The sequence below is a fragment of the Bubalus kerabau genome, chromosome 4 (genome assembly GCF_029407905.1).
Source record: "Bubalus kerabau isolate K-KA32 ecotype Philippines breed swamp buffalo chromosome 4, PCC_UOA_SB_1v2, whole genome shotgun sequence".
NCBI lineage: Eukaryota > Metazoa > Chordata > Mammalia > Artiodactyla > Bovidae > Bubalus > Bubalus kerabau.
Window position 1 is genome coordinate 70,381,353 of NC_073627.1, and position 26,732 is coordinate 70,408,084.

At 40.7% G+C, this 26,732-nt stretch overlaps 1 protein-coding gene across 1 annotated transcript in view; it reads left to right on the forward strand.

The window, feature by feature from the left end:
- GALNTL6 (polypeptide N-acetylgalactosaminyltransferase like 6) overlaps window positions 1-26,732 on the forward strand; it is a 1,496,936-nt gene that overhangs the window by 1,016,194 nt on the left and 454,010 nt on the right. The window lies entirely within an intron of this gene.

The window sequence follows — 26,732 nt, forward strand, 5'->3', positions numbered from 1 at the left end:
CAGAGTGGCTGCATTGGTAAAAGAGAATTCTTCATCTATTCTCAGTGACTTTTAAGCATTTTTTAAGCTTCACAATACTTTGCTTAGTTGAAATATTATCAGGAAGGCTAATATGTAAAATGACAACAGGCAGAGCTTCTCTAGAAGAAGGATGGCGGTCCCAGGCTCCCTGGCCTTCCAGTGCCCAGGACCGTCCCCTCCCTACAGCCACGGCAATGCTGCAGTCTAACCTCTGGTGCTTCCTGGATGGAATAGAGCCTTTGTAGAGCTAGTCCACAGGTAGCCATCTTCCATGGGTACCAGACGCTATGCTAGGCATGGAAATCCACATAGATGGCAGAAGAAGCCCCCTATGTATATAAGGCTTATTTCCTAGGACAAGAGACAGACAGTATGAGGGGAAAGACAATAAAATGAAAAATGAATGGGGGGGGGTGAATTGTGAGATTGAGACTGACGTATACACACTACTATGTATGAAATAGAGAACTAATGAGAACCCACTATATAGCACAAGGGGAAAAAAAGGTCCAGTCTGTCTGTAGGACATACATTAACTTTAAGAGTGCATTCCAATATACATTAGTGCAAATACTGTTTGATTCCTCTTATGTGAGTTTCCTACAATAGTCAAATTCACAGAGTCAGAAAGTATAGTAGTAGATGCCAGGGCCTGAGGGTAGGGGGCTGGGGAGGGGGGCATGGGGATGTAGAGTCTAGTGAGGACTGTAGCCCACTGGGCTCCTTTGTCCACAGAATTTTCCATGCAAGAATACTGAATGGATTGCCACTTGCTTCTCCAGGGGATTTTCCTGACCCAGGGATCAAACATGGGTCTCCTGCATTGCAGGTATTTTCTTTACCATCTGAGCCACCAGGGAAGCCTCATGCAAAGAGGGGGGTTTTATCCAAAAGGAGAGCAAAGGGGAACAGCAGGAAGCAGGGATGACTGGATGTGTTTAACAGGCAAGAGCTAGGTCCTCCAAGGCCTTGAAAACCATAAGAGACAGATTTTATTCTAGGTGTTATGGAAGAACCTGGGAGAGAATTTTGAAGGAACGCCTAAGTCATGATTTGGTTTATACTTTAAAAAAATCACAAAAGTGAGAGTTCCTCTGGTGGCTCAGTGGTAGAGAATCTGCCTGTCAATGCAGGGGACATGGGTTAGATCCCTGGTCCAGGAAGATCCCACATGCCGCAGAGCAGCTAAGCCCCAGGCACCACAACTACTGAGCCTCTGCTCTGCAACAAGAGAAGCCAGCACAATGAGAAGCCCTCACACGGCACCTGCAAAGTAGCCCCTACGCTAGAGAAAAGGCCTGCATGGCGATGAACACCCAGCACAGCCAAAAATTAATTAACTTAAAAAAAAAAACAGATCACAGAAGTGAGATCTTACTCATAGAACCAAAGTCTAGACTTACTATTGACAAAATATAGGCTTTGTAATTATTATGCCATTCTTGAGGTTGGGGCATCACGTTTTCAGACTACTTAAACACCACGCCAAAAACAGTGCACGGAAGCCCTGAACAGGAACAAGGTTCACTTTGGCTCCACTGCTCTTCTCCTCTATTCCTCGGGGTAACTTTTTTCTCTTTCTGCTGGAAAACTAGGATCCCTCCCAACACCAGTTCATCCAAAGCAGCAACTTTATCAGAGTTTATTCTCAACTAAGCTGGACTCTCTCTAAAGGAATTTCATTACAACTGCCAAGAATATATGATTTATCCCTAGTGCTTCCCTTTGATTAAGTCTGAACTGTAAACAAATTTCCCATGTTCAGTAAAAACCTAGATATCCCACCTTGTAAGAGCCTTGAATCTCCTTCTCTCCACTTCTCTCCCCTCCCTCCTCTCCCCAACCCTCACATTCTTTTTTAACTATTTAAAGCAATGATAGGTAGATCACAGAGGATCTGAATCCAATTTTCTGTAGAAGAAAATTTTTCTGCCTATTTCATCTTTCTTGGATCTACTGAAGAGCTAAATTCTAAGGCTCCAAATACCCAGGGATGAGGCTTGAACTTAGACTGTGGTTCATCAGAGCTGTTCAAACCATTAACCATCACTTCTCATTATTCCTGTGTTTCAGCTAACAGCTATCATATTAAAAGTTCAATACAGTAAAGGGACACAAATTCTTAATCATTGAGGTCTAGCAGAATAATGTATTTTTCACAACAATACAAATAGGTTGTATTGTATAGTTTGACATGTATGTGTGTGTGTGTTAGCTGCTCAGTCACGTCCAACTCTTTGCAATCCCATGGACTGTAGTCCACCAGGCTCCTCTGTCCATGGGATTCCCCAGACAAGAATACTGGAATGGGTAGCCATTCCCTTCTTCAGGGGATCTTTCCAACCCAGAGATCGAGACCCTGGGTCTCCCAAATTGCAGGCAGATTCTTTACCATCTGAGCCACCAGGGAAGCATTTTCAAATATTAGAAAGGAAAATTTAATAACATTCAGGAACGACATGACACGTAGTATTTTCTACAAAATACAGCGCTGATTTTATTGAACCATAGACAGGTACATAAAACCCTGGTTGTTGAGACATCAGACCTCTGCTAATCAGGTAGGCTCTTGTTCTTAGAAGATGCAGGAAGCGCTGCCTGCATTGTCAACCTAACAAGGCAGATGATGTGGGTCAGTTTGTACCGTCCTTGACTTTCTGCTTCTATTAGAATTCTGAAAGATCATTAGCCACCTCTGGGATATGTTTGATTAATGGGTTCGGTTCAACAAAAAAAGGTGAGGTCAACCATGAGCAGAATTTTATTTTTAAAAAGGTATTCCGGAGGGAACGTGTGCTTTCAAAACTGCAATGAGAAGCAGTTAGTTTCTCAGGAGCGTTCTGGCCCACCCCACAGTGCATTCTGCCTGGAGGGCCTGGGAAGCCCTTTAGTCACTGGGCCAGGACCGCTGGGCCGGGCGTCAGCTCAGCTGCCAGGACTGGCCAGGTCTGGGTCAAGTTAGGACCCCTCACAGCACGCTGCTAGGAAATGAGATCACCTGTGAAAACAGATAACTCCAAAGCTTGGCTCACTTCTCACAGTGACCCAATTCTTCCTTCACAAGAGAGAAGGTGAGACACACCTCTGTTCTTTTTACATGACACACCTTCTCGTGTTTAGCTCTTTCATTAAAAACACCTCTTTTGCTCTTTTCTGTAACACAGTTCTGCTCTTTTCTATAACAGCTCCCCTCCCCTCGCTTCCACCTAGAAAAAGCTGAGACAACACTCTGAAAAAAAGATGTGTTTTAGTTGCAACATGAGAAGGTGGCATCTTTTTAAACCACCGCCCACTTACTCCCCTAAGTGTATCATCCATATCAATGAAGCTAATTTTATAAACTGAAGATGCTCTTTCTATTAAGTTCTCCTCCAAATGAAAGCAGCGAGCTTCATTCTATTTATCACCCTGCTCTTTACAATTAGTTTTATGATGGATGGCGAGAATGCTAATGCTATAAATCCAGTCTGCAACTCTCCGGTGGCTACTGACAGTTACTAATCCCTTGAGGAGGACTGAAAATATGCTATATAACAAGTCAGTCTGACTTGTAACCTCCGCTGCGGAACTGTTTAACCCCCTACACTCAGATTCACACCATAGGTTTTTTAACAAGATATGAGGATCTAAAATAATCAGTTTCCCAAAAGTAAGGCAATGCCTGAGCATTGAGTACAATCAGACAATTTCTGATCCTTTAATACAGCCATACAATATCACTGGCTATTATATATAGGATGAATAAACAATGAGGCCCTATCACATAGCATGGGAAACTATTTTCAATATCCTGTGATGAACCATAGTGGAAAAGAATATTAAAAAGCATGTGTGTGTGTGTATAAAACTGGGTCACTTTGCAGTACAACAGAAATTAACATTGTAAGCCAGCCATATATGTCAATAAAATAAAGCAAAAGTAGCAAAAAATAAAAACAAATACCACTGGCTGACACTGGAGACTCACCCTCATTTCTTTAAATAAACACCTAAAATATGTCATGAAAAATGAGTTTATGTATCAGAAACAGCTTAAAAATATTAAGTGCCTGAATTTTGATCCAGTGTCTGGATCAAACTTTAAGAAGAGCTCTCTGCTACCATCCTCTGCTCATAACTGGTAACATCGATATTTGGCCTTTTATAAAGATTTGGAAAGTTGGACATGAACCTCCTACATTTGAGGACAAGAAATTTCAGTTAATTACAGGTAGTTGAGAAAATGTTCCTTATTTAATCTGTCACTCAATCCTTCTTTCTGTTGTAACCAAGTTTTTCTTTTCTTTTTTTAATAACACCCATTTGTTCTTATTTTTATTTGTTCCTGCCTATTTATCAAAGTGTCACTGATATTCTATGTAGAGCTTTCTATCACATATGAATCTATGTTTGCCTAATTGGTACACATTTGTTTCATGAGACTTTGATCTGAGAAAAATCACATTTATTTTCCCAAATAAAATTGTATTTGCTTCCATTCCCAAGCAGCAAAAAAAAAGATTGGCAGGAAATCTAGTCTCTGTCTTTTTGCAAAACTCCATTCCCCTACCATTCCTGGAGTTCTATGAGAAGATCTGGAGAAGCACAAAGACTGGAAAGATCAGGAAACATCTGGTCTCTAGGACAACACGTTTCTCATCCTTATTTGTTCTTGACAAATCCCAGTGTTTCAGTTGGAGGTGGGAAGCCCTCAATCATGACTCCCATGTCCTCTGACCCAGTCTTGGTCACTGAAGATGCTCCCAGGGCATCCCAGATGGAGGGTCTCAGAGTCCATCCTTTGTTAACCAGACACCACATCACTCAGTAGCCTGGATCTTTGCAAGTTTCTTTTTTTTTTTTTCCTTAATTTTTTTTTTAATTTAATTTTATTTTTTAAACTTTACATAATTGTATTAGTTTTGCCAAATATCATGAACAGGATCCAATGTTTCAGGGAACCCACCAGCCTTCCATAACATCCTTTTTTTTTTTCCTCAGCAAGAAAGAAGAGTTGTTCTCCAAGACTCTAGCATTTCAATCAGGAGACATCTTTTTTTTTTTTTTTTTAATATAATTGCTTTACCATGTTGTGTTAGTCCCTGCTGTACAATGAAGTGAATCAGCTATAGCGCACATACATCCCCTCCCTCATGGGCCTCCCTCCCATCCCCTCCATCCCACCCGTCTAGAACCTGCTATGAAGCACAGGAAGCTCATCTCAGTGCTCCCCGATGAGACCTCTTAATATTTACTCTCAGGAAACAATAACTGAGGCCTCCAAGTCTCAAAGTTCCTGGCTGTTTAGTAGAAGGGAAGGTAAAATATTTCCTCCTTTTGGTGAGACTGAGACATAGCTATTTGCTGGATTGGGTTGTCCTGAATCAGTAAGTAGGCACATAGATTATAGACAGACAGATACATAGAGTTACACCATTATATGGAGTTACATGAATGATGTGTTAGTCACTCAGTCATGTTCGACTCTTTGTGACCCCAAGGACTGTAACCCACCAGGCTCCTCTGTACGTGGAATTCTCCAGGCAATACTGGAGTGTGTTGCCATTCCCTTCTCCGGAGGCTCTTCCTGACCCAGGGATTGAATCCAGGTTTCCTGCATTGCAGGTAGATTCTTTACTGTCTGAGCCACCAGGGAAGCCACAACATGGATGACAGGAATAATTGATAGACGTGTGTGTGTGTGTGTGTGTGTCTGTGATTATATTGTTTGGGTATAGATTGTGTGTGTATGAATTCTGTACTTGATGAAGAGACAGGAAAAAGAGAATTGGCATGTGTTTTTAACAATAAGGTCTTTTGTAATAACATTTATAACAGCATCTCAAGAATGAAAGAACTCAGATAATGAGGCTACTATATAGTGAGCTTTAAAGGTGACTGATTTACTCATCCTTGACTTTCCCTAGATCCTGTCTGGGCTCCCAGACATAATAGATATGCAAAAGAAAAAATATGTTTTAACTTGAATTGAAATATAACCCCCAAAGTGGGTATAACCTTCAGATGATCAAACGAATATGAAGACATCTTTTAACAGCAAACAAGAGATCAAGTAAGTACAAAATACCATAAGAAGTCAGTAATTCCATTTTTGCCTAACAACCCCTCTACTGCTACCGTAAGGCTGGGATGCACATGGCCTGAACAAGTTGTTCCCACATGCACCTCTAGATCAATTATTCATCTTTCCATCTGGAACCAAGTCTTACATCTGCCCTTCTTTCTCCAAAGATCCCCAAGTCAGGCATATACACAGAGAATGAAGCCAGGCAAATGGGTAAACAGAATAATAAATGGATAAACAAAAACCCTTTTTATTATGAGGTATTTGCATCCAATCTTAATGTACCCTCTGAGAGCATTCAACTGGCAGACTTTCTGCCCTTCAGGCCCCTGGTGGGGTTACAAGTGCCACAAATATAGAAGAAAAACTAATATAATGAATCCCATTGTCCCCGGTAGCCAAAAGGATGGGTTTGGAACAGGCAGTGTCCCTGGGCTGTCACATGAGCCAAAAGCAGACTTCTCTATAAATGCTGAGTGCCTGGGACATCTCATTTTCTGCTATGATATGGTAGGGAAGGGATTCCCAGGTGGCTCAGTGATAAAGAATCTGCCTGCCTATGCAAGGACCCAGGCTCAATCCATGGGTCAGGAAGATCCCCTGGAGAAGAAAATGTCAACTTACTTCATTATTCTTGTTTGGAGAATCCCATGAACAGAGGAGCCTGGCAGGCTATGGTCCATGGGGTTGCAAAGGGTAAAACATGATTGAACATGAGTGCGATGGTAGGGAAAGTGTCGGGATGCTATATATTTGATGATGATGAAAAGAGATTCTGAAGAGGAACTTCCCTGGTGGTCCAGAGTCTAAGACTCCTTGCTCCCAATGCAAGGAGCCCAGGTTCAATCCCTGGTCAGGGAACCAGATCCCACATGCCACCACTAAGAGCTCTCATGATAACTAACGATGCTGCCTGCCGCAGCAAAGATCAACAAGCCTGCATGCTTCAACCAAAACCAGGTGCTGCCAAGTAAGTAAAGTAAATAAACATTTTCTTTAAAAAGGAGATTCTAAAGAAAACATGCAAGGAATCAAGGCATAGTTTGCTTTCATGACAACTGTCTGTTCTTACTCATGTTCCACTGACCAGACATAGTTTACCTTCATCACAACTATTTATCCTATTTTCAATCATGTTCCAGCGCCCAGTGGCATGGTCTAGTGAATGCCCTGGAACCATTCAGTGTTTTCTTTGATAATACATTTAGCAAAAAAGAAACCCCTCTGAATTTCCTCTATGGGACAGTGAAAGTCACAGTGAACAAGCCCTCCTGAACACCTGAGTATGATTTAAACAATTATATCTAAGATCCTCATAACTGCTATCATTTGCATGTATATTTCATTGGTTTTCCTCATGCTCTACACCTAAAAAAATGTTCATTTTGATCTGTTTTTGAATAATATCCAAATTGCCAATGGATTCATTTTTGAATGGCTTAGTAAATCTTATTCTCTCTTCAGGCTATAAGTAAGAAGTCAGGAAAAGCAAGACATTGTTTAAAGATACTAGAGATTAAAAAGAGGTTTAGAGATAAATGCAGACTGGGGCTGAATTATAACAGCAGTTCCCCTTCAGTGGTCCAGTCCACAGGAAAGCCGTACTCTGTCCTACATCCTCTCACCTTGGGGCCAGGTTGACGAACAGCACATCTGTCCACTGTGAATCGTGGGTAGAAACTTCCATGTGTTCACAGGTAATGCTGTCCTAGAACTGCTGTTGTTTATTTAAATCATGTCTGACTCTTTTGTGACCCCATGGACTATAGCCGGCCAGGCTCCACTGTCCACGGGATTCTCTGGGCAAGAGTACTAGAGTGGGTTGCCATTTCCTCCTCCAGGGGATCTTATCGACCCAGGGATCAAACCCACATCTCCTACATCTCCTGCATTGCAGGCAGATTCTTTACCACTGCGCCACCTAGGAAGCCCTACTTCACTATTCATCCAGGCATTTATTTGCATAAATAAATGTCTTTTCATTTCTGTCAATCCCATCATTCTTTCTAAAATAGCAAATTGAGGGTTTTTCCCCAAACAGTGTGTTCATATCTTCAGAAAGAACCACTGACTGGGAACTTTGTCATGGGCTTTCAAGTGTGTAAAGTTTCAGGTCTAAGGCTAATACAACACTATCATATCTCAAAAAACCTCATCTCATTTTTGTGGTTATTGAGGGCTGACACTCTTGAGGCTGCTCTGGATATCTTCTATCAGCTTTGTTTTCTACTGTCTGGTTGGTTGAGCTCTGAAGTGAAGTTGCAAGTTTGAATGACTGTCAGATAACATAACCATTTCTGGAATGTCTATACACACACATACACTTTGGATACAAATTCCTGTGAGAGCTTCATCTTTTTCTTAGGCATCCAAACTATGAGGTGCACATGTCAAAGGAAACCTTTTTGTCAAATGACGATGCCACTGAAAGAGCAAAGAAAACTCTCTCCTGTGTGTAGGCAATTATTCCTACTTTCCAGGAGACACCTCTGGGCTGCAGTTGTAAACATGTCACTGGCCTCTTCAAAGTCACCTTTTCCTTTCATTATAACATGCCATTACCCTGGGTATATTTTTTTCAAAGGCACTATGATATCCTTCATGTTCTAGTCCACACTTACTGAAAAGAAAATACTAGGATTGTTCATGGTTTATATAAATTTTGCTAAAATTACCTAAAACTATATAATAATTTATGTGCAACTCACAGAGAGGATTAAAGAAAAGGAAGGAACGGAGAAAACTTCTAGTACGAAAAGGATTTGTTTTGTGTTATTTTTAACCATGGGGGGTGATTCATTGAGCTTCCCAGGTGGCTCAGTGGTCAGGAACCAGTGCGCCAATGCGGGAAACTCAGGCCCAATCCCTGGATCGGAAAGAGCCTCTGAAGAAGGAAACGGCAACCCAGTTCAGTGCTCTTGCCTGGGAAAACCCATGGACAGAGGAAAACCCATGGTGGGCTACAACCCATGGGGTTGAAAAGAGTCTGACACAACTTGATGACCATGACAATAATCAATGGTGACAATGATTCATTACCATGAAAACTCTTGCCTAATGTACTGAAGCACTTGGGGAGACCTGCAGTATATTTTCAAATGGTGATTTCTAAAATAAATCACACTGCACAACACTCCAAAAACTGTTTTTAAATGTTTGTGTTTTTTCATTCGGTGTAGCTTATGATAGCTCAGATGATAACTTATAGGGTTATAGTGCTGTATTTAGTAGGGAACACATGTGGAAATAGTGTTTATGCTAACAGGGCAAAAGTTCATATCATGTGAGCACAGGAAGACAGAATTGTATTGGTGACTTTTCATCATACAAACTTTAATATCAATATTTATTTATTTTTGCTGTGGATAAAGTCTCTATTGAATTTGTTCCAGTATTGCTTTTGGTTTTTATGTTTTGGTTTTTGGCCCCAAGGCATGTGGGATCTTAGTTCCCAGACTGGGGATCAAACCTGCATCCTTACATTGGAAGGTGAAGTCTAAACCCTGGGCCACCAAGGAAGTCCCTAACATCACATTAAAGATTGTTACAGAAGCTAAAAATAGTTCTCTCTCCACCTAACTTTCTCCAGTGGTTATATGCTGCTGCTGCTAAGTCGCTTCAGTCGTGTCCAACTCTGTGCGACCCCATAGACGGCAGCCCACCAGGCTCCGCCGACCCTGGGATTCTCCAGGCAAGAATACTGGAGTGGGTTGCCATTTCCTTCTCCAATGCATGAAAGTGAAAAGTGAAAGTGAAGTCGCTAATTGAAGATTTTGTTGAATGAGAGTTTTCCCTATTCCTGGCCTTTAAATGAGAATTTCACACTCTTCCTGTTTATTGAGTGAACTCTGAAGTCTCTGCAAATATCAGAACCCGTTCCAGGACATGGCCACAGACACTATTCCCTTGATGAAGGCTCAGTCTTCTACTTCAGGTTCCTCAGTCAAACTCTGGCCCCTTGTAGACTTTTTAAAAATTAATTTACTTTAATTGGAGGATAATTACAATATTGTGATGGTTTTTGCCATACATCAACACTGAATGGATAAGGAAGTTGTGGTACATATACAGAATGGAATATTACTAAGCTATTAAAAGGAACACATTGAGTCAGTCCTAATGAGGTGGATGAAACTGGAGCCTGTTATACAGAGTGAAGTCAGACAAAGACAAATACTGTATATTAACACACATATATGGAATTTAGAAAGACGGTAATGACAATCCTGCATGCAAGGCAGCAAAGGAGACACAAATGTAAAGAACAGACTTTTGGACTCAGTGGGAGAAGGCAAGGGTGGGATGATTTGAGAGAATAGCACTGAAACATGTATATTACCATGTGTAAAACAGATGACCTTGCAGACTTCCTGTAAGACTTTCTCACCATCCAGCTCCATGTCGATTATCAGTGGAGACAGAACTTCAACTGCAGAACCCTCTACTGACCTCACTTGTCATGATAGCCCTTGTCAGGAGAGGGTGCTCCTGAACCAAGGGAAGCAACTCTTTTTGTTGAACAAGCTCTAGAACAGAAACTGTCGTTAGAAAGGTAGAGATGGAGAAGACTTAGGAAGGGGAGAAAACCGGGATTTCACTTTGCTTTACTTCCAAATAATAAATTCTTTAAATAGTTTTGCAATTTGGGCAACTTTAGAGAAACCTCAAACAAGTGATCCATCAATTTGACTGTTTTTTTTGTTATTAAAAATTTTGTTCACATAAGAGCATGGAACATCTTAAACAAAGACAGCAAAAATATCTGTTTGAACAGTATGAAGGGTCCTTAAAAAGCTAAAATTGGAGCTTCCATGTGATACAGGGATCCTACTCCTGGGCATATATCTGGAGAAGACCATAATTCAAAAAGATATACACATCCCAACGTTCATAGCAGCACTATTCACAATAGCCAAGATATTGAAGTAACCTAAATGTCCATTGGCAGATGAATGGATGAAGACATGGTACATATACAGAATGGGATATTGATCATTTGTTAAAAAGAATGCAATAATGCCATTTGCAGCAACATGGATGCAACTAGAGATTATCACGCTAAGTAAATCAGACAGAGAAAGGCAAATATCATATCATTTGTATGTGGGATCTAAAAAAAAAATAATACAAATGAACCTATTTACAAAACAGAAACAAATTCACAGAGAACAAATTTATGGTTACCAGGGAAAGGGTGGGGGAGAGATAAATTAGGAGTCTGGGATGGACATGTATACATAGAGGTATTTAAAATGGGATATCCAACAAAGAATGACCGTATAGCACAGGTAACTCTGCTTAGTACTCTGTAATAACGTAAATGGGAAAAAAATTGAAAAAGAATATGTACACACACACACACACATAACTGAATCACTCTGCTGTACACCTGAACCTATCACAACTTTATTAATCAACTATATCCCAGTCACAACTTTATTAATCCACTATACCTCAATATGGGCTTCCCTGGTGACTCAGTGGTAAAAAAATCCACCTGCAATGCAGGAGACCCAGGTTCAGTCCCTGGGTTAGGAAAATCCCCTGGAGAATGGAATGCCAACTCACTGCAATATTCCTGCCTGGAGAATTCCATGGACAGAAGGGCCTGGTGGCAACAGTTCTTGGGGTCACAAAGTCTGACATGACTTAGCAACTAAACAACAACAACAAATGCCCCAATATAAGATAAAAATTTAAAAAATATCTCTGAGTTCTCTATCCTTAACATAGAACAGGTAGAAAATAAATATACAGGCTCATTCATCCAGCATTGGTCCACTTTCGCTTTTGAGTTTGTTACCTCTTTTCTCTCTCGAGTGCTTCCTTTCTACTCTTTTAGTCAGCCCCCCTAGATCAGGAGCAGATGGGCACCAAGACACCTCTGTCCCCCAGTAACACACCAGAAGAGAATGACCCCCTGGGTCTCCCAAAGCCTTGTCCAGAGCATGCATCCATCTGGTCTTAACTTTGCCAAGTTCACTTCATTACAATTTGACCTGATTTATCCATTCTTCTCTGGGTAGTGACCATTTGGAAGACACTGTATTAGGTACTGAATAAAAGATGAAGTTTTTTAAAGCCTGCTTTCAAGATTTCAGCCACCCAGGAAGATGAATACGTGTGTAGTAAAAAAGCTGAAAAAGAAATTAGAATGTAATAAATGCCACAAATAACACTCCAAGTGTTGAAAGAAAGCTTCAAGGAGGGAAAGATTACAATTGATTGGGGACATAAATGTGCAAATAAATATAAAAGAAATTAGAATTTGACCGATGCTAAGAATAAGGTACAAAATGCCATGAATGTTCAGTATGACTAATGGTGGTCAGAAAGGTGGTGGAACTGTGTTCCTAATTACACTTTTATTAACAAATGAAAGAGTCTAACCTAATTCTGATTGCCAGATCAGTGTTGTTGACCATCATGCTACCCATCCTCTTTTTGTGTATATTTTCTGATTTAACTCTAATAGTAATACTTTGAGTTATATTTCCTTGTTCCTATTATATTTCAGACGTGAGGAAACTGAGGCACCAATGGGTACAATAGCTTGCTCTAGTTTATAAGGATGTTTCCTGGGACCTCAGGTGTCTACTCACAGCCTATTATCTATCTAGCATGCACTACTTGATCTAACCATGGATGCTTCTGAGGTACCTGAAACCTGCTCTAAGTGGTGACAAGCTTCACACTGCGATCTCATGTACACTGTTAACTGCGTAAACTTCTTCTGGCCTCCAATCAGTACATCAGATTCTAGCCATCATGAAACAATGAGAAATGGCTGTGAACACATGAAGGTAACTGCTTTTACAGCAATGTTCCCTGAACTTTTGACTGTGTTACAGTTTCTGAGAGAAAAAAATCTTTTCTATCTCCTTAAAGGAGAGAATAAAATGAAAAAGCTATAAACCTCAGGCTCCCTGTTATTTAGGCTCAAGAAAGTCGAGAAATCAAAAGTCCCAACTTTATTTAACTTAAAATCCTCTCTCCCACATGAGGCTGAGCACTTTCCCCTTTCCCAAAGTGTTCATTGATTACCTACTGTGTACAGAGCTCTGACATGTTTCACTAAGCAGAGGTAAAAATAAATGACTGATACACTGGACAAATATACAATGTATCAGTTGTGATGATACATATAAATAGATACATTTATTTCTCTCAGTCAATTCAGTCCCTCAGTCCAGTCCTACCCTTTGCAACCCCATGAATCACAGCACACCAGGCCTCCCCTATCTATCACCATCTCCCGGAGTTCACTCAAGACTCATGTCCATCGAGTCGGTGATGCCATCCAGCCACCTTATCCTCTGTCGTCCCCTTCTCCTCCTGCCCTCAATCTTTCCCAGCATCAGGGTCTTTTCAAATGAGTCAGCTCTTCGCATGAAGTGGCCAAAGTATTGGAGTTTCAGCTTCAGCATCAGTCCTTCCAATGAACACCCAGGACTGATCTCCTTTAGGATGGACTGGTTGGATCTTCTTGCAAGACTCTCAAGTTGTCTTCTTTTTTTTGGGGGGGGGCTGTCCAAAAGTAATCAGTTTATTTTTTTTTCTTTTTCTTCTTTTTAACTTTACAATATTGTATTAGTTTTGCCATACATCAAAATGAATCCGCCACAGGTATACATGTGTTCCCCATCCTGAACCCTCCTCCCTCCTCCCTCCCCGTACCATCCCCCCGGGTCGTCCCAGTGCACCAGCCCCAAGCATCCAGTATTGTACATCAAACCTGGACTGGCGACTCGTTTCATATATGATATTATACATGTTTCAATGCCATTCTCCCAAATCATCCCACCCTCTCCCTCTCCCACAGAGTCCAAAAGACTGTTCTAATCATCAGTGTCTCTTTTGCTGTCTCGTATACAGGGTTGTTGTTACCATCTTTCTAAATTCCATATATATGCATTAGTATACTGAATTGGTGTTTTTCTTTCTGGCTTACTTCACTCTGTATGATAGGGTCCAGAAGACTCTCAAGAGTCTTCTCCAACACCACAGTTCTAAAGCATCAATTCTTCGGCGCTCAGCTTTCTTCACAGTCCAATGTAAGACAAAATCTCCTTTTAAAAATTGTCTTAAGAATCCATGTTATGCTGCAAACTTGGGAGAACATAGAAGAGAGCCAACTGGCCTTATTTTTTCTTAATTTTTATTGGAGTACAGTTTCTTCACAATGTTGTGCTAGTTTCCACTGTGCAAAAAAGTGAATCAGCTACAAGCATACATACGTCCCCTCTTTTCTGTATTTCCTTCCAATTTTGGTCACCACAAAATTGTGGTCACCACAGAACTGTGACCAAAAATTGTGTTTGATCACAACACAGAGCACTGAGTTCCCTGTGCCATAGGTTCTCATCAGTTATCTCTTTTGTATATAGCAGTGTATACAAGTCAGTCCCAATCTCTCAGCCCATCTCCCTGCCTTTCCCCCTTGGTATCCAGACATTTGTTCTCACAATCCAGTATTACCTAGCCATAAAAAGGAACAAAATTGGGTCATTTGTACAGATGTGGATGGACCTAGAAGCTGTCATACAGAGTGAAGTAAGTCAGAAAGAGAAAAACAAACATCATATATTAACCCATATATGGGGAATCTGAAAAAATACTGGTATAGACAATGTCATTTACAAAACATAAGTAGAGACAACTGGCCTTTGAAAGTTAAGATTCGTGTACAGAGGTGACAAGCTAAAGTTGGTGAATCCTTGGCATGTATGGAGTAGACTAAGAGATCCCACTTGGCTGGAGAACAGAGCCCGAGGAATGGAGATATGAAAGACAAGACTTGGGAAGGCATTGATGTGGAACGGTGGCTGAAGATACATGGTTATACCAATGACATTTAGTGGAACTCAGTCGGCAATAATGAGTTATTCAACGTGCTAAAGTGAATGGTGAAATACGGCAATTCGATTTTCTTCCATATAATAGGGAAGAACAGAATACGGAAAAATGAAAACAAGGATATTGGTATAAAGCTCTATTTCAGGCAAGAAATATTGAAGGTTGTAGCTAGTGTGACTGAAGTAAAATGGAAGAAGAGGGAAGGAAGAAGGATGAGAGGAAATAGGCAGGAGAGGAAGAAGGTCAAGATGGCCCCAGGGGTCTGATTAGATGTGAGGAAAAGAACATAGGGAAAAGCCAAAGAACGAATACTAGTCTCAAATAGAAATGAGTACTTTTTATCAGAGAATAAATCAGCCTACTAGTTCTTAGAAATTTTGAGTTTGAGATGGTAGCTATATATTCAGTGGAGATATTTTGGAATAAAAATGTGAAAGTGTTAGGGGAACAATTGTGTGCAACTTTGTGTGACCCCATGGACTGTAGCCTGCCAGGCTTCTCTGTCCATGGGATTGTCCAGGCAAGAATTCTGACTGGGTTGCCATGCCCTCCTCGAGGGGATCTTCCTGACCCAGGGATTGAACATGCTTCTGCATCTACTGCATTGGCAGGTGGGTTCTTTACCATCAGCACCAGTGGGCTTTGGACAAAATGAGTAAACTGTTTTTTCTGAGTTTCCCGTTAGATTGGCAAGAGAAGAAATGATTCAAGCAAATCTTAGTAATATTCTCTTTTTTAAAAATAAACGTAGAATATTTTAAACTTCTATAAAGAAAAAAAAATTACAAAGAAAAAATAATATCAGAACCTAAAACCAGGGATTCCTATATTAAAATCAAGATAAATATCACCTGTGAAAACAAATGAAAGGTGATTTGGAATAACCAAGATACATCAGAAAGTATACCATTCACATGCATGGTGTGAAGTCACTTCTGTCATGTCTGACTCTATGCGATCCCATGGACCACAGCCCACCAGGTTCCTCTGTCCATGGGATTCTCCAGGCAAGAATACTGGAGTGGGTTGCCATTTCCTCCTCCAGGAGATCTTACTGACCCAGGAGTCAAACCCAGGTCTCCTGTGTTGCAAGAAGATTCTTTACTGTCAGAGCCACCAGAGAAGCCCATATCATTCACATTCACAAATTTTATCTCAAAAGAGAATGTGTGTGCTCAGTGGCTTCAGTTATGTCCAACTCTTTGCGACCCTATCCATGGAATTCTCCAAGCAAGAATACAGGAGTGGGTAGCTGTTCCCTTCTCCATGGGATCTTCCCAGCCCAGGTCTCCCATATTGCAGGTGAATTCTTTACTATCTGAGCCACCAGGGACAAAGAGTTAACTCCCTCACAGACAACAGATTATTCTGCTTAACAGAGTAGGGAAGGGAAAGATAATCAGGAGATAATGTAATCAAAAAGTATGGTTTGGTTCAGTCTCTCAGTCGTGTCTGACTCTTTGCAACCCCATGGACTGCAGCACACAATGGACATTAACTTGAGCAAACTCCTGGGAGATAGTTGAGGACAACAAAGCCTGGTGTGCTGCAGTCCATGGGGTTGCAAACAGTTGGACATGTCTTAGTGACTGAACAACAATAATAAAATGAAGCCCTTGGAGGTGATGGCTTCCCTGTCCATCATCAACTCCCAGAGCTTGCTCAAACTCATGTCCATTGAGTCAGTGATGCCATCCAACCATCTTATCCTCTATCATCCCCTTCTCCTCCTGCCTTCAATCTTTCCCAGAATCACACAACTATTAACAAAAAGGAAAGTGGGATAAACAGTAAACTATTAAAACCAGCAAACAAAACTAAGAAAATAAGTGCTGAACACATATTCCATCATTACACTAAATGTAAATGGTTGGATATTCTTATCAAGGAAGAGAGACCATCAGATTGTGTTAAAACACAAAACCCAGATATGTCCTGTGTGGCAAAAAATATTTAAGATTTAAGAAGTGAGGAGTAAAAGGAGATATGACAAACTAAATACAGGCAGTGCATTTTGCTTGGTTGTCTATATACCTCACATAAACTCTACACAAAAATATTTTAGCCATGAGCTGACAAAGTCTTATGAAACAACAATAACAACCGAAGGGTGGAATCTGGGAACAGATAAGTTAGTGGTAACAGAATCTGGACCCCAGAAAAGGAAAGTAAGTGTTAGTCGCTCAGTTGTTTGTGACCCCATGGACTGTACCCGGTGGGTTACCATTCCCTTCTCCAGAGGATCTTCCCAACCCAGGGATCGAGCTCAGGTCTCTTGCATTGCAGGTGGATTCTTTACCATGGGAAGCCTAGGGACCCTGGAAAGTAAATTGAAAACTAGCAGTTGGGAAAGCCAAGAAGCAACTGGTATGTTACTTCAGAATGCTCAAAAGTCTCAGAAATTAGAAACTTGGAGTTCTCTCTGAAGATGATGGTAAAGAGGACAGAGATTGAAATAAGGCAGAATATAAAATAAGGATTGAATCACCCACTCAACGGACATGAACTTGAGCAAACTCCCCAGAGATAGTTGAGGACAACAAAACTTGGTGTGCTGCAGTCCATGGGGTCGCAAAGAGTTGGACATGACTTAACAACTGAACAACAACAAAATAATGAGTTCCCTGGAGCCCCTCCTGTATTCCATTCTACTGCTCTCAACTATGACTGTGGCTAAATATTATTTTCCTTGATGACAGGACCACAGAATATCTCTGCATTGGTGGGAATCAGGCAGAGTTCAAGGTAGGGAAATGTGCTGAAGACAGAAACGTAAGATAAAGGTGAACCCACTGGAGGCTGAGAACCTCAGCTGGCGTGTCTGTGAGGTTCCCAGAACTCTGATCATCAGCACATTGTCCTTCCGACAAAAGAAGTATGAGTCATTTTTGGAAAACCCGGCACATCCAGGAAGGGACTTAAACACATTCATGTCACCATCTCAGCCCATAAACAAGTGAGACAGATCCCTTACAGTGAAGCTTAAAGTTGAAAAGCTCCACCCACTTGCTCAGGACTTCCATTCACCCTCCATTAACATTAGCAGACATGTAGGAATGGCAGAAATTCACAGGATGTCTCTAGCATGAAAGGTAGAGATCAAAGGAAAACTAAAACGATATATTTTCTAAAGAAAGCTGAGTGCTTTCTTTAGAAAAGAAACTGATGTTTTGAACTGTGGTGCTGGAGAAGACTCTTGAGAGCCCCTTCGAATGTAAGGACATCAAAACAGCCAATTCTAAAGGAAATCAACCCTGAATATTCATTGGCAGGACTGATGCTGAGGCTCCAATACTCTGCCTACCTGATGTGAAGAACTGACTCATTGGAAAAGACTCTGATGCTGGGAAAGATCGAAGGCAGGAGAAGAAGGGGACAACAGAGGATGAGATGGATGGATGACATCATTTACTCGATGGACATGAGTTTGAGCAAGCTCTGGGAGTTGGTGTTGGACAGGCAGGCCTGGCATGCTGCAGTCCATGGGGTCATAAAGAGTAGGACACGACTGTGTGACTGAACTGACTGAATCCAGAGGAAAAAACTAAAAACAATCTCATATCTTCAAAGAAGAGGTAAGAAAAGATAGTGTATAAACAAGAACACATGCCATAAAAAAAGATGTCAACATACAAAGCATGAAATTAGAACACTTCCTAACACCACACACAAAGATAAACTCAAAATGGATTAAAGACCTAAATGTAAGGCCAGAAACTATAAAACTCTTAGAGGAAAATATAGGCACAACAATCCTTGACATAAGTCACAGCAAGATCCTCTTTCACCCACCTCCCAGAGTAATAGAAATTAAAACAAAAATAAACAAGTGGGACCTAATTAAACTTAAAAGCTTTTGCATAGCAAAGGAAACTATAAACAAGATGAAAAGACAACCCTCACAATGAGAGAAAATAATTGCAAATGAAACAACTGACAAAGGATTAATCTCCAAAATATACAAGCACCTTATGCACCTCAAGCTCAATACCAAAAAAACAAACAACCTAAACAGACAGTTCTCCAAAGACATACAGATAGTCAACAAATACATGAAAAGACCTTCAACCTCATTCATTATAGGAGAAATGCAAATCAAAACTACAATGAGGTTATCACCTCACACCAGTCAGAATGACCATTATCAAAAAATTTAGAAACAATACATGCTGTAGAGAATGTGGAGAAAAGATAACATTCTTGTACTGTTAGTGGGAATGTAAATTGATATAGCCATTATGGAGAACAGTATGCAGACTACTTAAAAAAAAAAAAAAAAACAACAACAACTAGGAATAAAACTACCATATAACCCAGCAATCCCACTATTGGGCATCTACAATGAGAAAACCATAATTGAAAAAGACACATGTACCCAAATGTTCATAGCAGTACTATTTACAATAGCCAGGGCAAGGAATGTCATCATTCAGTCAGTTCATCAGTCAGTCAGTTCAGTTGCTCAGTCGTGTCCAACTCTTTGTGACCCCATGGACTGCAGCATGCCAGGCCTCCCTATCATCACCAACTCCTGGAGTTTACTCAAACTCATGTCCATTGAGATGATAATGCCATCCAACCATCTCATTCTCTGTCATCACCTTCTCCTCCCACCTTCGATCTTTCCTAGCATCAGGATCTTTTCAAATAAGTCAGGTCCTTGCATCAGGTGGCCAAAGTATTACAGTTCCAGCTTCAACATCTGTCTTTCAATGAATATTCAGGACTAATTTCTTTTAGGATGGACTGGTTGGATCTCCTTACAGTCCAAGGGACTCTCAAGAGTCTTCTCCAACACCACAGTTCAAAAGCATCAATTCTTTGGTGCTCAGTTTCCTTTATGGTCCAATTCTCACATCCATACATGACTAACTTAAAAACCACAGCTTTGACTAGATGGACCTTTGTTGGCAAAGTAATGTCTCTGCTTTTGAATATGCTATCTAGGTTGGTCATAACTTTCCTTCCAAAGAGCACACATCTTTTAATTTCATGGCTGCAGTCACCATCTGTAGTGATTTTGGAGCCCAAGAAAATAAAGTCTGCCACTGTTTCCACTGTTTCCCCATGTACTTGTCATGAAGGGATGGGACCGGATGCCATGATCTTAGTTTTCTGAATGTTGAGCTTTAAGCCAACTCTTTCACTCTCCTCTTTCACTTTCATCAAAAGGCTCTTTAGTTCTTCACTTTCTGCCATAAGGGTGGTGTCATCTGCATATCTGAGGTTATTGATATTCCTCCTGGCAACCTTGATTCCAGCTTGTGCTTCATCCAGCCCAGTGTTTCTCATGATGTACTCTGCATATAAGTTAAATAAGCAGGGTGACAATATACAGCCTTGACATACTCTTTTTCCTATTTGGAACAAGTCTGTTGTCCCATGTCCAGTTCTAACTGTTGCTTCCTGACCTGCATACAATTACTCAAGAGGCAGGTCAGATGGTCTGGTATTCCCATCTCTTGAATTTTCCACAGTTTATTGTGATCCACACAGTCAAAGTCTTTGGCTTAGTCAATAAAGCAGTCAATAAAGATGTTTTTCTGGAACTCTCTTGCTTTTTCAATGATCTAGTGGATGTTGGCAATTTGATTTCTGGTTCCTCTGTCTTTTCTAAAACCAGCTTGAACATCTGGTAGTTCACAGTTCACATATTGCTGGAGCCTGGCTTGGAGAATTTTTATTCCTTTACTAGCGTGTGAGATGAGTGCAATTGTGCGGTAGTTTGAGCATTCTTTGGCATTGCCTTTCTTTGGGATTGGAATAAAAAGTGACTTTTCCAGTCTTCTGGCCACTGTTGTTTCCCAAATTGGCTGGCATATTGAGTGCAGCACTTTCACAGCATCATGTTTCAGGATTTGGAATAGCTCAACTGGAATTCCATCACCTCCACTAGCTATGTTCATAGTGATGCTTCCTAAGGCCTACTTGACTTCCCATTCCAGGATTCTGGCTCTAGGTGTGTGATCAACCATCATGATTATCTAGGTCGTAAAGATCTTTTTTGTACAGTTCTTCTGTTTATTCTTGCCACCTCTTAATATCTTCTGCTTCTGTTAGGTCCATACCATTTCTGTCCTTTATTGTGCCCATTTTTGCATTAAATATTCCCTTGGTATCTCTGATTTTCTTGAAGAGATCTCTAGTCATTCCCATTCTATTTTTTTCCTCTATTTCTTTGCAATGATCACTGAGGAAGGCTTTCTTATCTTTCCTTGGTATTCTTTGGAACTCTGCATTCAAATGGGCATATCTTTCCTTCTCCTTTGCTTTTCACTTCCCTTCTTTTCACAGCTATTTGTAAGGCCACCTCAGACAGCCATTTTGCTTTTTTGCATTTCTTTTTCTTGGGGATGGTTTTGATCCCTGTCTCCTGTACAGTGTCACGAACCTCTGTCCATAGTTCATCAGGCACTCTATCACATCTAGTCCCTTAAATCTATTTCTTAGCCCCACTGTATAATCGTAAGGAATTTGATTTAGGTAATACCTGAATATTCTAGTGGTTTTCCCTACTTTCTTCAATTTAAGTCTTGTTTTTGCTTACTGGATAGAGCTTCTCCATTTTTGGCTGCAGAATATAATCAATAGAATCATTATAATCAATAGAATCGAAAGAATATAATCAATCTGATTTCGGTGTTGACCATCTGGTGATGTCCATGTGTAGAGTCTTCTCTTGTGTTGTTGGAAGAGGGTGTTTGCTATGACTAGTGCATTCTCTTGGCAAAACTCTTTGCCCTGCTTCATTCCGTATTCCAAGGCCAAATTTGCCTGTTACTCCATGTGTTTCTTGACTTCCTACTTTTGCATTCCAGTCCCCTATAATGAAAAGGACATCTTTTGGGGGTGTTAGTTCTAAAAGGTCTTGTAGGTCTTCACAGAACTGTTCAACTTCAGCTTCTTCAGCATTACTGGTTGGGGCATAGGCTTGAATTCCTGTGATGTTGAACGGTTTGCCTTGGAAATGAACAGAGATCATTCTGTCGTTTTTGAGATTGCATCCAAGTACTGCATTTCAGACTCTTTTGTTGACCATGATGGCTACTCCATTTCTTCTAAGGGATTCTTGCCCACAGTAGTAGATATATTGGTCATCTGAGTTAAATTTACCCATTCAAGTCCATTTTAGTTTGCTGATTCCTAAAATGTTGCTGTTCCCTCTTGCCATCTCCTGTTTGACCACTTCCAATTTACCTTGATGCATGGACCTAACATCCCAGCTTCCTATGCAATATTGCTCTTTACAGCATCGGACCTCACTTCCATCACCAGTCACATAAACAACTGGGTGGGTTTGTTTTTTTTTTTTTTTTTCTGCTTTGGCTCCATCTCGTCATTCTTTCTGGAGTTATTTCTCCACTGATCTCCAGTAGCCTACTGGGCACCAACTGACCTGGAGAGTTCATCTTTCAGTGTCCTACCTTTTTGCCTTTTCATACTGTTCATGGGGTTCTCAAGGCAAGAATACTGAAGTGGTTTGCCATTCCCTTCTCCAGTGGACCACATTTTGTCAGAACTCTCCACCACGACCCGTCCATCTTGGGTGGCCCTACACGGCATGGTTTATAGTTTCATTGAGTTAGAGAAGGCTGTGGTCCATGTGATTAGATTGGTTAGTTTTAGATGTCCATCAGCAGATGGAAAAAGAACTTGTGGTATACACACACACACACACACAGGAATATTACTCACCCTTAAAGAGGAACACATTTCAGTCAGTTCTGATAAGGTGGCTGAACCTAGAACCTGTTATACAGAGTGAAGTATGTAAAAAAGAGAAAAGCAAGTTTTGTATATTACACATATATATGGAATCTAGAAAAACTGTATAGATGAAACCACATGCAGGGCAGAAATAGAGACAAAGAGAATAAACTTTGGACACAGTGGGGGAAAGAGAGGGTGGATGAACTGAGAGAGTAGCAGTGACCTATACATACTAGAATGTGTAAAATAGGTAGCTAATGGGAAGTTGCTGTATAACACAGGGAGTTCAGCTCTAATGACAACCTAGAGGATTGGGATGGGATGGGGGAGGGGTTTGTGGAAGTTTCAGGAGGAACGGGACATGTGTGTACTTGTGGCTAATTCACATCATTGTATGGCAGAAGCCAACACAATATCCTCCAATCAAAACTTTAAAAAAGAAAAAAAATCAAGGGAGGCTGTGAAAGCAATTAAAAAAAAAAAAAAAAGATGTCCAGAGAATAAAAAGGATATCCTAGAAATTTAAAAAGTAATATTTAAAATGGGAAATTCAATGGAAATTTTAGGGTAAAAAAGATAAAATATCCCAAAAAAATTAGAGCAAGAAGGAAAAAAGAAAATAAGGGGACAAAACATAATGAGAATAGTCCAAATTTCCAGACATTCCAATAATAGGGACTCAAGAAAGAGGAGATGGTGAAAACAGTTGTCTATACAGTAGTTTAGAATTTTCCACAGCTAAACTTTCCAAATAAAAGAACCCATCAAATGCCCAAGACAGTAAATGGACACAGACTTACTCCGAAACACATCATCTTAACATTTCAGAAGAGATAAAGAGAAAATTATATCAGGTTTCATTGAAGGAAGGAAATGGATCACATACAAAGGACTCGGAGAGATTTCCAGATTTGTCAAGAACAACATTGGGAACTACAAGATCATTCTAAAGAAGAGTCATCTCCCACTTAAAATTCTATGCCAATTACCTGTCAGCTCTAAGGGTAAGATAAAGACATTTTCAGACCCACAAATTCTCAGCTATTTTTCACAAACACTGTTCCAGAAAGCTGCTGGACAATGTGCCCCTCTGAAACTAGGAAGATAAATCAGAAAAATGGAATGCATGAGCTCTCTGAACAGGAGAGCACACTGAGGAAACAGTCAAAAGAAATCCCCAGGGTGAGAGTGAAGCGAGATGCCCAGAGGACAGGGTGAGATGGGTACCAAAGGAACCAGCTCACATGGTGCAGGTCTGCAGACTCTGTAAGAGGTTTCTTCAAGATCGGTTTGATGGGGAGATGATGTAGACAACTGATAAAGATTTTTTAGGCTGAACAATAAAATGTACCTATGCTCTTGAATAAAGTGTTAGTCCGTCAGTTGTGCCTGACTTTTCGCAAACCCATGGACCATAGCCAGCCAGCATCCTCTGTCCATGGAATTCTCCAGGCAAGAATACTGGAGTGGGTTGCCATTTCCTCCTCCAGGGGATCTTCCCAACCCAGGGATCAAATTCGAGTCTGTTGCGTCTCCTGCATTGGCAGGTGGGTTGTTTACCCATTGAGCCATCGGGCAAGCCTCACTATTTCCTCTTTAAGCTACCTGTTGCTGTTCAGTCGCTAAGTCATGTCCAACTCTTTGCAATCTCAGGAACTGCAGCACACCTGTACATAGAGTATAACCACACATATGTGATTTTCATAAAAATTAAAACTTATATTGAAAAAAAGAAGGAATAACGGAAGGGAAGAAGGGAAGGAGGGAAAGCAAGATGAAGAGATAAGAGAAAATGGAAACCATCTGGAGGCCAGGATGGCTATGTTTTGATTAAATGATTTGAATGTTAATGTTCAAGGTATCCAACAAGGTGCAGAATAATGTCATTATCAAAAAGAACAAACTTAAGGTCATACTTTGCAATCTGTCTATTTGGTATGATTGTGTTCAGCTCTTCAATTCTCTTCTTTTTCTATAGGAAAACCTAAGTAACATTCCAACTTTCTCACAATAAATCTAACTGGTTTCCACCATGACCAAATTGAAAGACAGTGTGTCTTCCAGGGGTGTCCACTCACATAAAGCCTTTCAATTATTCTAGCATTCTGTGCAAACTGGATATGAGTCTGGAAGGCATATTTTTTCATTATTTCAGATTGGACCTAGGTCCAGTTTAAGCCAGTCTTTAATACTGTCAATCCTCCAGATAATTCTGACCTTACCATTATTTCTCAAATCTTATTCATGAGACATTTTACTCAGCAATTACATTTTCACATGTATTTTATTTCATCTATCTATAGCAAAATAACTATAGATAATTAGAGTTCATCACAGACTCTATAAATTTAAAATACTGTTTCCAAAATTTCCTAGGTAGCCCTGCAGGGGAATCCATACTTTATGGAAATTAGCCAATATCACCAGAAATATGATTCCTATTTTAAGAATCTGCATGTGTCATTTGGTTAACCAGCACCCCTTTACTTACAAGGACATAGTCTTTTAGCTTAAGCATGCATATGTGCTCAGTCATGTCTGACTCTTTGCGACCCCATGGACTATAGCCCACCAGGCTCCTTTGTCCATGGGATTCTCCAGACAAGAATACTGGAGTGGGTTGCCATTTCCTACTTCAGAGAATCTTCCCAACCCAGGGATCGAACTCCAGTCTCACGTCTCCTACATTGGAAGGTGGGTTCTTTACCACCAGCACCACCTGGGAAGCAGCAAAAGCATAGATATAGACAGATGGACAGACGGACAGACTATCAGAAATTTTTCTTGAGTGGGCCAAGGGAGATGCATGATCAAATGTAGAGAAATTTTACACAGATGCTGTAAGGAAAGGCACCCTCTGTTTTTCTAGTCTCCTGATTTCACATTTCTGTCTCTTGTGGCATAATTACTTTGTTTTCTTGGCTTAGAACAGCTTTCTCTGCTTTCCATCCACCTGGCAAAAGATGTTTTCCTCTAGCTCTTGAACAATCTGTGGATGGGGAATCTGTATAGGCTTATTACTTCTGGGGATCCCAATTTCAAATCCTAAAAGAGCACCTGACCAAGTCTGAAACCCACATAGTATAAGCATTGGCTCTAGAGTTGATTCCTTGAAGATGAAGAGTCATTTCTTTCCCAGGGAGGGAAGGCCTCCATCAAGGATACAGGCACATGTCTACTACACTGCAAATGAAAGCAATTACATCGCATGATAGTATTTTTAATCTATTCTAATTCATCACTGACGTCCCCTGTCCGCATCCAATAATACTGAGTCTGTCTGTAAATACCTATGAAATTACGCTGCAAGTGTTGCTAAGTCACTTCAGCCATGTCCCACTCTTTGTGACCCCATGGACTGTAGACCACCAGGCACCTCTGTCCATGGGATTCTCCAGGCAAGAATATTGGAGTGGATAGTCATTTCCTTCTCCAGGGGATCTTTCCAACCCAGGGAACGAATCCGTGTCTCCTGTGTCTGCTGCATAGCAAGTGTATTCCTTACTGCTGAGCCACCAGGGGTAGCAATAAAGCAAACTGAGGGAGTTACACTGAGTGTGTATACGCTTGTGTTTTCTAGTGCAGATGCATTATGCTTTACTGTGAAAGGTCTGGATTCCACATAGGTGAGTCTCAAGTCTCATTTGAATTGATGCTGACTTGTCAGCGATGCCTCAGGTCAAGATCCAAGCCTTCATTTCCCATATGAATCTTAACATTGCTGTGGACTGCACATGTATTCACTCCAACATGATCGTTCAGGACCTGCTCCAAGTCAGAAAGCACGCTAACTAGACTACCGCAAACACGACGTGGTGAGCAAGACCCAGAGACTATCTTCAGACGGCTGACCATTTCAAGGGAAATTTGAAAACACTCTAACCTCTTTAGGGAAATAATTTAGAGTTACTGAGTTTGGGCGCTTCCTCTGTTCTGCATAGTGTATGCGAACCATCTCTTCTGTTCGAGAACATACCACAAAAACTTGACTCTTTGCCCTGAACCTTTCTTGAACCAAACTGGTGCTCTTTGTGGGGGAACTGATGGTCTCCACAGCTGCTGGCAAGGCAAACACTGTCCA